Source organism: Apium graveolens, chromosome 4 (assembly GCF_009905375.1).
Source record: "Apium graveolens cultivar Ventura chromosome 4, ASM990537v1, whole genome shotgun sequence".
NCBI classification, from domain to species: Eukaryota; Viridiplantae; Streptophyta; class Magnoliopsida; order Apiales; family Apiaceae; genus Apium; species Apium graveolens.
This window is the reverse complement of record NC_133650.1, coordinates 145,692,655-145,701,641: the sequence shown is the minus strand read 5'-3', so window position 1 is coordinate 145,701,641 and position 8,987 is coordinate 145,692,655. Positions and strand designations below refer to the sequence as shown.

Sequence of the window (8,987 nt, the reverse complement as noted above, 5' to 3'; positions counted from 1 at the left end):
ACAAATTCAAGTCGGGATTTGATATCGTAAAAGTAGTATTAATAGCGAGGATATGCCAATCATACATGATTGTCTAATTTAGTGTTTCGATTCTATAGATAACCTAGTGATCCTGTAGTTAAAGCTCAGCAAGGCAACTACCTCTGACCATATCTTTGTGGTTCAGTAATATATATGAATGAACTGTTAATTTTAATTTTATATTGGAACATAACGTTTTAAGTTACGAATCCCCTATTATTATAAATGTTTTTGTTTAAATCATATTTTAGGGGAAAAGTAACTTCTGAAATACCTATCTCTAAATTGTGATTGATATTGGAAAAGGTTTTGAAATGTGTTGTGATAAAAATTGTTTCCAAAAGAGATAGGTATAAATGGATTTGTAAACTAGATAAAAGAGATCAAATATTAGAGTTGTGTAAGAGGCCTGTTATTCAGTAATGGCCCAGTGTGGAAGCGTAAGAGGCTAAGTCGGTTGTGCGCACTATTTGAACCGATTAGTCCAACGTAATAGGGACCTAGCTAGTCTCTAAGTTCCGGAACACTTATACTGGATAGCCTCCTAGAGCCGTCTGGTGTTGATAGACTTATCAACTATCTTCACTTGTGAACGTCCAATGTATATGATTATGGTTTTATGGTTCCCGTAACGGTTTTGTTTCCTGTAATGGAACAGAAGACTTGGAAATGAAAATAGCATGCTAAAATTGGACTATGGTATTTACACATCACACGATTGATGTTACGTTTTAAAGAGCATGCCTGTTTGTTGATATCCAGTTTTTCCTATTTTTCATGGTTTTAAACATGAATGATTTTATGACTTTTGTTCCTATAACTGTTTAGCATAACGTTTTATATTTTGTTATTCATATATTGGTACTGTTGAGTAATTTATTGCTCACCCTTGCAAAAATGTTATATGTATATTTTAGACGCCTAGAAGTCCTATTCACCGTAGCCAGGGCAGAGTATCTGCTCATCCTCTATCAGGATCATATGGTGTAGTTTAAGTTAGACCATATGTAGGTCTGTCAAGTTGCAATAAGAGTATATTGTATCAGATATATTTAAATAATTAGTGGTGTAATAATTGAGTAGCCTAATTCAAGCTTAAAACTGGAAAAGATCTTGGTGAAGGGGTCGTGATTATGTCATATTATGAGTTTCTTTATATTATATTTATGTTTATTATTGTTAGTGACGTCAACTCCCCAAAAAGTATATGATGTTGTAACAGAGGTGTACAAAGCACAATTGAAGGCTTTTCAACACATTGGAAGAGCTATGGAAAAACCTCCGGCGAAGCATCAAGCTGCAGTAAAGAAATTGGTTATTGATGGGATTGATGAGGTGATGCCAACATTTCAAGATATCAAGACCAAGTTCAACAAGTTTTCTGATAGACTTCAAGCCATCTCACTCACTCCAGTGGAAGAAAATATGTCTAAGTTGAGAGAATCTTTCAAAGCTTTGCATGAGGTGATCCTGAAACAAATCACTCAGAATAATGACACAAAGGTCAAGCTGGATCAACTGTGCAAAGCTAGGTTTGAAACTTCAACCTTAGTGATAGAGGAGGTCAAGAATGCTGTGCAGAATTCTTTTGGTACTTTGGCAACATCTAATTCACAACAACCAATGTCTACATCCACAGACTTGCAAATCCAAAATCTACAAGCTCAATTCTCCACTCTCCAATCTTCAAATGAATCCTTAACATGCGGAACATTTGAGGATAGTCTTAGAGATTCTGAGGAATGAAAGATTGTATGCCAAGTTTTATTGCATATGCCTCTCGGCAGATGAAGCAACATAAGATAAGGTACCCTACCCATGACCTAGAATTAGCAGCCATAGTATTTGCCCTGGAAATATAGAGACACTACCTGTACGAAGAAAAATGCGAGATTTAGACAGACCATAAGAGCCTCAAGTATGTTTTTACTCAAAAAGAATTAAACATGAGACAGAGGAGATGGCTAGAGCTGATTAAGGACTATGATTGTGAAATCCTGTATCACCCAGGTAAAGCCAATGTGGTGGCTTACGCCCTGAGTATGAAAGAGAGACTCAAGATGATAACGACATCTGAGGAGTTAGTTAAAGAATTTGAGAAAATGGAGATCGACGTGAGAATAACCGGTAAAGGATCAGAAGGACTATTTGAAATCAGGTTTGTATCAGAACTAGCTGAGAAAATACGAGTGTGTCGGGAAAAGAAGATGAATGAAGAAAGAGAAACATTGACCAGTGAAGAGGTCATATGCGAGAAAGATGATAGAGGGATAATGAGGTATGCATCCCGGATTTGGGTTCCGAATGTGCAAGAACTAAAGGACGAGCTGCTGCACGAAGGGCACAACTCAAGATATTCCATCCACCCAGGAAGTACAAAAATGTACAGTGACCGAAAGGAATATTATAGGTGGCCTAAGATGAAGAGAAATGTAGCAGAGTGGGTCAGAAAATGCTTGACGTGTCTGAGAGTAAAGGCTGAACATCAGCGACCGAGTGGATTATTACCGCCCATGGAAGTTCCGAAATGGAAATGGGAGCATATAGTCATGGATTTTGTGACAGGCCTACCAAGGACTAAAACCAATCATGATGCCATATGGGTTATCATAGATAGACTGACCAAGTCTAGGAACTTCCTGCCAATTAACGAAAGGTACACCGTAGACAAGCTAGTGGATATTTACCTGAGAGATATTGTAGTGAAACACGAGGTTTCTGTTGCCATACTGTCAGATAGGGACTCAAGGTTTAACTCCCAATTTTGGAGAATTTTCCAAGAATGTGTAGGCACCAGACTGAATATATATACCACTTAACACCCCCAAACTGATGGGCAAAGTGAAAGGACTATCCAGACCCTAAAAGATATGATAAGGGTATGTGCCATTAACTTTAAAGGAAATTGGAATGACCACTTACCCTTGATCGAGTTTTCCTACAACAATAGCTATCACGCTAGCATAAGAATGCCCCTGTATGAAGCTCTTTACGGAAGAAGATGCCGCTCTCCCTTATGTTGGGCTGAAGTAGGAGAATATAAGATTCTAGGACCCGAATTGGACCAGCAGACCCGATAGACAGTGGCACTCATCAGAAAAAGGCTGGTAACAACTCAAGACAGACAGAAGTAGTATGCCGACCAGACCAGGAAAGATAGAGAGTATAAAGTAGGAGATTCGGTGTTGTTAAAGGTATCTCCGTGGAAAGGAGTGATGAGATTTGGGAAGAAAGGGAAACTGAGCCCCAGATTCATAGGACCCTTCAAGATCTTGAGGAGGATAGGACCTCTAGCTTACGACCTCGCCTTGACTCCTAATCTGCAACAAGTGCACAATGTGTTTCATGTGTCAATGTTAAGAAAGTATCATGCTGATGCACAACATGTGATAGAGTACGAACAGGTAGACTTACAACCAGACCTGACTTACATTGAGTAACCATTGAGAGTAATGGACCAGAAGGAACTTGTTATATAGAAATTTTGAACTATAGAAACCAGAATCTTTTGGAGAAACCAGAATGTTTAAGAGTCAACTTGGGAACTAGATGACGCGATAAAGGAAAGATATTCCCACCTGTTTTCTATTTGATTTCGGGACGAAATCCTTTTTGGAGGGGAAGACTATAATAACTCGAATTTTTTAGACTTTGTAAAATGTTTGATGACTAGTAACCCTAACAATCGGGGATAACTTTTTAGCCCACACTATGTATGCATGGCAAATTTATTTTCTGGGTTGATAACGTGATTATACGTACCAAATGAATGTATGTAAACGTCATTAGATTTCGAAGAAAACGAACTTTGTAAAACGACCTTATCTACGAACCATCGAGGAATAAGAGAATAACAATATAGTTACGAATCTAAATTCCAACAAATTAAAATCAAAGTACAAGGCTTCGAAGTGTAAAGGACGTATAAAAAAGGATTTACCCCGCGAACCACTTATGAAGATTTATTACGAAAATGAATAAGCGACCAAGAGAACACGTAAGTGAATAAATAAAACATATCAATCCATGTAAACCATGAAAACTAACTAAGTAAGGAAGTAACCCAGGTTAGCAACCAAATAGTAACCTACCTAGTAAGCATAGTAACCTAGCTAGAAAATAGTGTCATGAATAGTAATGGTGGTACTAAGCTAGCAACATAGCTTGGAAAATAGCCTAGCTAGGAAGATATGGACGATATTTGTATATCTTAGAAATATATACTAAAATATTTATCACAATTACAAGAAGCAACCAAGGCAAGCACAAAATTTACTCTTTATCTCTCTTGCAAGCTCCCGTTCGACCCTAGAAAGAAGAACAAGAAATTAAATTGTAAAGCTCAACTTCTAGCCATGGATAAATCCTAAAATTAATTCCTAAGCTTCCTACATATCAAACTAAGTTAAGATACATTTTTTAGAGCATTTCGTTGAGGTTTGGATAGGCAAATAATTCCATGAAAGTGATGATGAATAGTGTCAAATAGTAACCCTTCTTGATTTCTTGATTTTCATGGCATGATTTAGGATCCTTAAACACAACCAAGCCTTCCTAAGATTCAACCATAAAGAAGAACACATTCCAATCTTTCAAGAAAGGTATAAATACTAAACTAAACTTTGTTTGAGGTTTAAGTTTCAAGAAGATTATGGATCTTAGTTGTAAACCTGGTTTTGATGGTTGATTTATTATTTTCTTAAGGTTTAGTTAGTTTGTTATTAAACTTGATGTTCTTGAGAGGATTAAGTGTTAATATGATGGTATGGTGATTTTGATTGTTGGTTAATGATTTAGAGCGAAAACGAAACCCGAATCGCGAGCGTAATGTCGTTAAAATGATAGAATCGTAACCTTAAGCTTTCTGAAGAAGTACAGAATGTATAAACTGCGATTTATTGAAAAGTAAGTTGAAAATGATAGATATTATTGTAAGGATCACTTAGGCACTTCAATCGCTTGATTTCTATTTACGGTTCAAAAGTTAAGTCCGTTTTGGTGAAAATGATTTATGTGATAAAAACTGCTACAAATTACAAACTTTGGAAATAGAAATTGTCAACTTAAAAATATTCAAAAATCATGAAATTATTACAGAGAGTAAAAACTAGAGTTTATTAACTTCCATAAAAATTTCAAGTGAAAATATGGATTTTTCAACTTTATAAAAATGCCGGAACGGAGATCACGCGAATAGAAACTCTTAAGGATCGCCAGCGGAGCTGAGGGATGAAATGTAAAAGACATTAACGAACATAAAATGTTATGAAAAGAAAGCGACAAGTAATTTTAATTATTTTAATAATGAGAGCAAAGTGAGTCGCGTAAACGAATAGTAAGTATCGCATATGTACAAGTAACGATAACTACGAATGGAATCTAACGGAACGATAATTGTTTATGATTATAGATTTCCGGACAGACCCTAGAGCACCCTCCACCTCAAAGTACCCAGGAAAGTTTTCAAACCCTACCTTTTAAGAACTGTTATGTTGTGATTATTTTTAAATACTGTAACATATGCATGATACATGTTTTACGGTGATTTACAAATTGTTATATATTGAATCATAAGATAAGATGATTTTGGTATAGTAAAAATACTCGATTTGAATGATATATTTAGTCCGAGAGTCGGTCGGTGTAAGTTTAAAAAAACCCGGAAGTATTCTGGAGGTGTTTATATTTGATAAATGTTAACGCTAGAGAGTAGCATGGCATATATATTATAGATCGAGAGTCAGTCGGTATGTATTATTTAAAAATCCAGAAGTATTTTAGAGTTGTTTTAAACAAGTAAAGTCCGTAGCTATTTTATTCCATGGGACTCGATGCCCTCTTGCCAAATATTAATTACCTCGAATTTACTTAAAACAATTTTTAAAGATCGTATTCCCTCAACTATATTTAATTACTCGATCAATGAATAGTATTTCAGATATCCATTTAAATAGGAGAGGAATTCTCCAGTGAGTATTTTATTTACCTTAAAATTTAATTATTTCATATTTTATAAGTCAATTAAATTCTTAAAACATAAAATAGTTGAGGAATATTATTTTAAATATTCTTTTAAAATATAACTATTTGAGGTTTAATTATTTAATAATTATTATTTAATTATTAAATATTTATTAAATGATTTAATATCATTTAAAAATAATAAAACCTATTTTAAAATAATTTCTGAGTTTCAGGAAATCATACTAATACTTTCAGATCGTCGAAGAATATTATCTCAACATACTTTAAATAATTTGACTATGATGTCCAAAGAAACTCCCCCTTATTTATATATTTATTGACAACGGTCAAATCACATTATCCTAGTACTTTTTTTTAAAATCCTCGGAAGTACATATATATGTATGAGATGAGTTGTACCTATAGACAAGCAAACCGTTTGGGGAACTTTGATATAGTTTGATGTTTTAAGTATATGATAGAATTCTTAAAAGGACAAGGGAGGGGTAGAGATCTAGTGTTTCGTGTACTGGGGAGACTACTAGGACCGTAAAAGACAGTTGAAAAGTGGAATTTATATCCACTTGGAACGCTTCGTATTGGCTTAAGTTGGTGTTTTGGACTCAAGTATAAGGTATTTTTAATGTATTTTTGTGTTTAGTCATTGTAGGGCACTAGTCAGGAGGTGGAAAGGAGCTTTACAATGATTTTATACTAATAAGAGGTCAGGAATGGAGTTTTGGAAGATCGCACGAAGAATAGAGTACAAGGGAAGAAAATACAGAAAAAAGAATAGAACCCAAGCGCGCCCGCGCCTAAAGCAGGGCGGCCGTGCAATATTTGTCAGAAAGCCAGCGCGCCCGCACCACAGAGCTGCGCGCTCGTGCCCATCAAATCCTGCAGAATCCTATTTTTATTTTAATTCGAAGATTTGGAGAGTCCAGGCGATCCAGGGGCCTATATATAATGAAAAGAAGACGTTTGTAATAACAAGGAAGCCATTGAGAACATTAAGAAGACCTCGAGCACATCAGACGGCTAAGGAGAAGAAGATTTAGTTATATACTTTTATATTCTTCGATTTAGGCGATACTTTTGGATGATTGTTTTGTTCTTGTTCTAAACCTTAGTACTTTTATATTATCTCATCGTATTATAAACTTATTTACTACCATGTTTTCATTGAAACCCATGGTGATGATGTGTTCGATCATGAACTAATCGTTGTCATGGAGTTCTAGCGGATTTACTTATGGATTTCAATAGTTGATTGTTTTAAATCTTAGTGTGTGGTGATTTATGATTTTCTAGTTTGGTTGTGCTTATTCATCTTTGATGCGTAGCTAACATCTAAGATTGTTTTTTAATCTCTATTGAAGTGACAGTGAATATAGAGGTTTAGAACTTGCCATGCCAGCAGAGGTTTATGTATGAATTGACATGCATAATTCGTAGTGTAATTTTAACCATCTTACACACCCTATGTAATCATAATAGAAAACTTCTTCTTAAACCTTTATGTTTTCAAATTCTATATAAATATAGGGTCTAAGCATAATTGGTGTATGTTCAACTTCTATCTTAATTTTGGATGTTTAGTAGTAGGGTATACGTATATCGAAAGATAGCGTATACTAATTTCGTGTTATTTAGATTAGTTATCATCACCATCGTATACTATTGATAAAGACATAAACTTTGATTGGAGTATTTAATGAAGTTAGAATCCCATGTTTAATTCTCATATAAGTAGTTCACTTTTAATCTCTTAGTTAATGCATGCTAGTATAATCTCTTATGTAGTTAATCACTCAAATTTGTTACTTGTCTTAGCTGTGAACGATAATCATACATTGTTGCATAAGTGCATAATATGAACTTAACCTAAACCAGTCGTTATGGGAACGAACTTGACTTAATCTTATACTCTTTGTGATCACGTAAGCTTGCATGTATTTTTCGCGTGTGTTTTAGTGTGAACAAGTTTTTGGCGCCGCTACTGGAGATCGGTGTTAAATTTTAGTTTAGGTGTTTGACATCAGTGCTTGTTAAAGTTTACTGACTCGAATTATTTTATTATAAAGTTACTTTTTTGTCTTTCAGGTACTCTGGAGAGCGTGTATGCGAACACAGTGTCAATCTCGTAAGGAAACACGAGATGAAGTTGAAGAATTGGAAGAAGAAGTTGTTTAAGAAGTTGAAAAAGTTGAAGAAGAAGTGATCATTACAATGGGAGAACCAGCAGCAACAATGAAAGCGTTGATGGATTATTCTTAACTAAAGATCAATAACATTCAATCTAGCATTGTCAGGCCAGCTATCGTAGCTAATACCTTTGAGATCAATCCTAGAACCATTCAGATGGTACATAATTCAGTCCAGTTTGGGGGTTCTCCAACGGAAGATCCCAATATGCACATTAGGGATTTCATCGAGATCTCTGACACCTTCAAGTTCAGAGAAATTGAGATTTTTCCCATTCTCTCTGAGGGATAAAGCTAAGAGCTGGTTGCACTCTCTACCACCAGGTTCCATTGCGACATGGGAAGATCTTGCTCAAAAATTTCCTACTAAATTTTTCCCTATGGAAAAGACAGCATCACAAATGCTCTTACTTAATTCGCGCAACAATCAGGTGAAAATTTATGTGAAGCTTAGGAGCGCTATAAGGAGATGCTTAGGATGTGTCTCATCAAGGAATGCCTGACTGGATGGTGATCAATTGCTTCTATAATGGTTTGGGAGCACAGTCAAGACCTATGCTCGATGCAGCATCAGGTGGAGCTTTATGGGCTAAGAGCTATGAGGAAGCTTATTAGCTGATTGAGATGATGGTCGCTAATAAATGTCAGAATCCAACTCAGAGATTACCACAAGGCAAGGTGGCAGGAATTCTGGAGGTGGATACAGCTACGTCTATCGCTGCTCAGCTAAAGGCGTTGACTATGAAGGTCGATTCTCTGACCAACTATAGTGTGCAACCGATAATGAGTGTTTGTGAG

General features: G+C 35.6%; 1 non-coding gene across 1 annotated transcript; it reads right to left on the bottom strand.

Annotated features, from left to right (window-relative positions):
* Window positions 1-8,580: 8,580 nt before the first annotated feature.
* LOC141722491 (small nucleolar RNA R71) lies at window positions 8,581-8,686 on the bottom strand. The gene has a single exon (XR_012575509.1). It is a non-coding gene; the product is annotated as a small nucleolar RNA R71 (small nucleolar RNA).
* Between the last annotated feature and the right edge of the window lie 301 nt (window positions 8,687-8,987).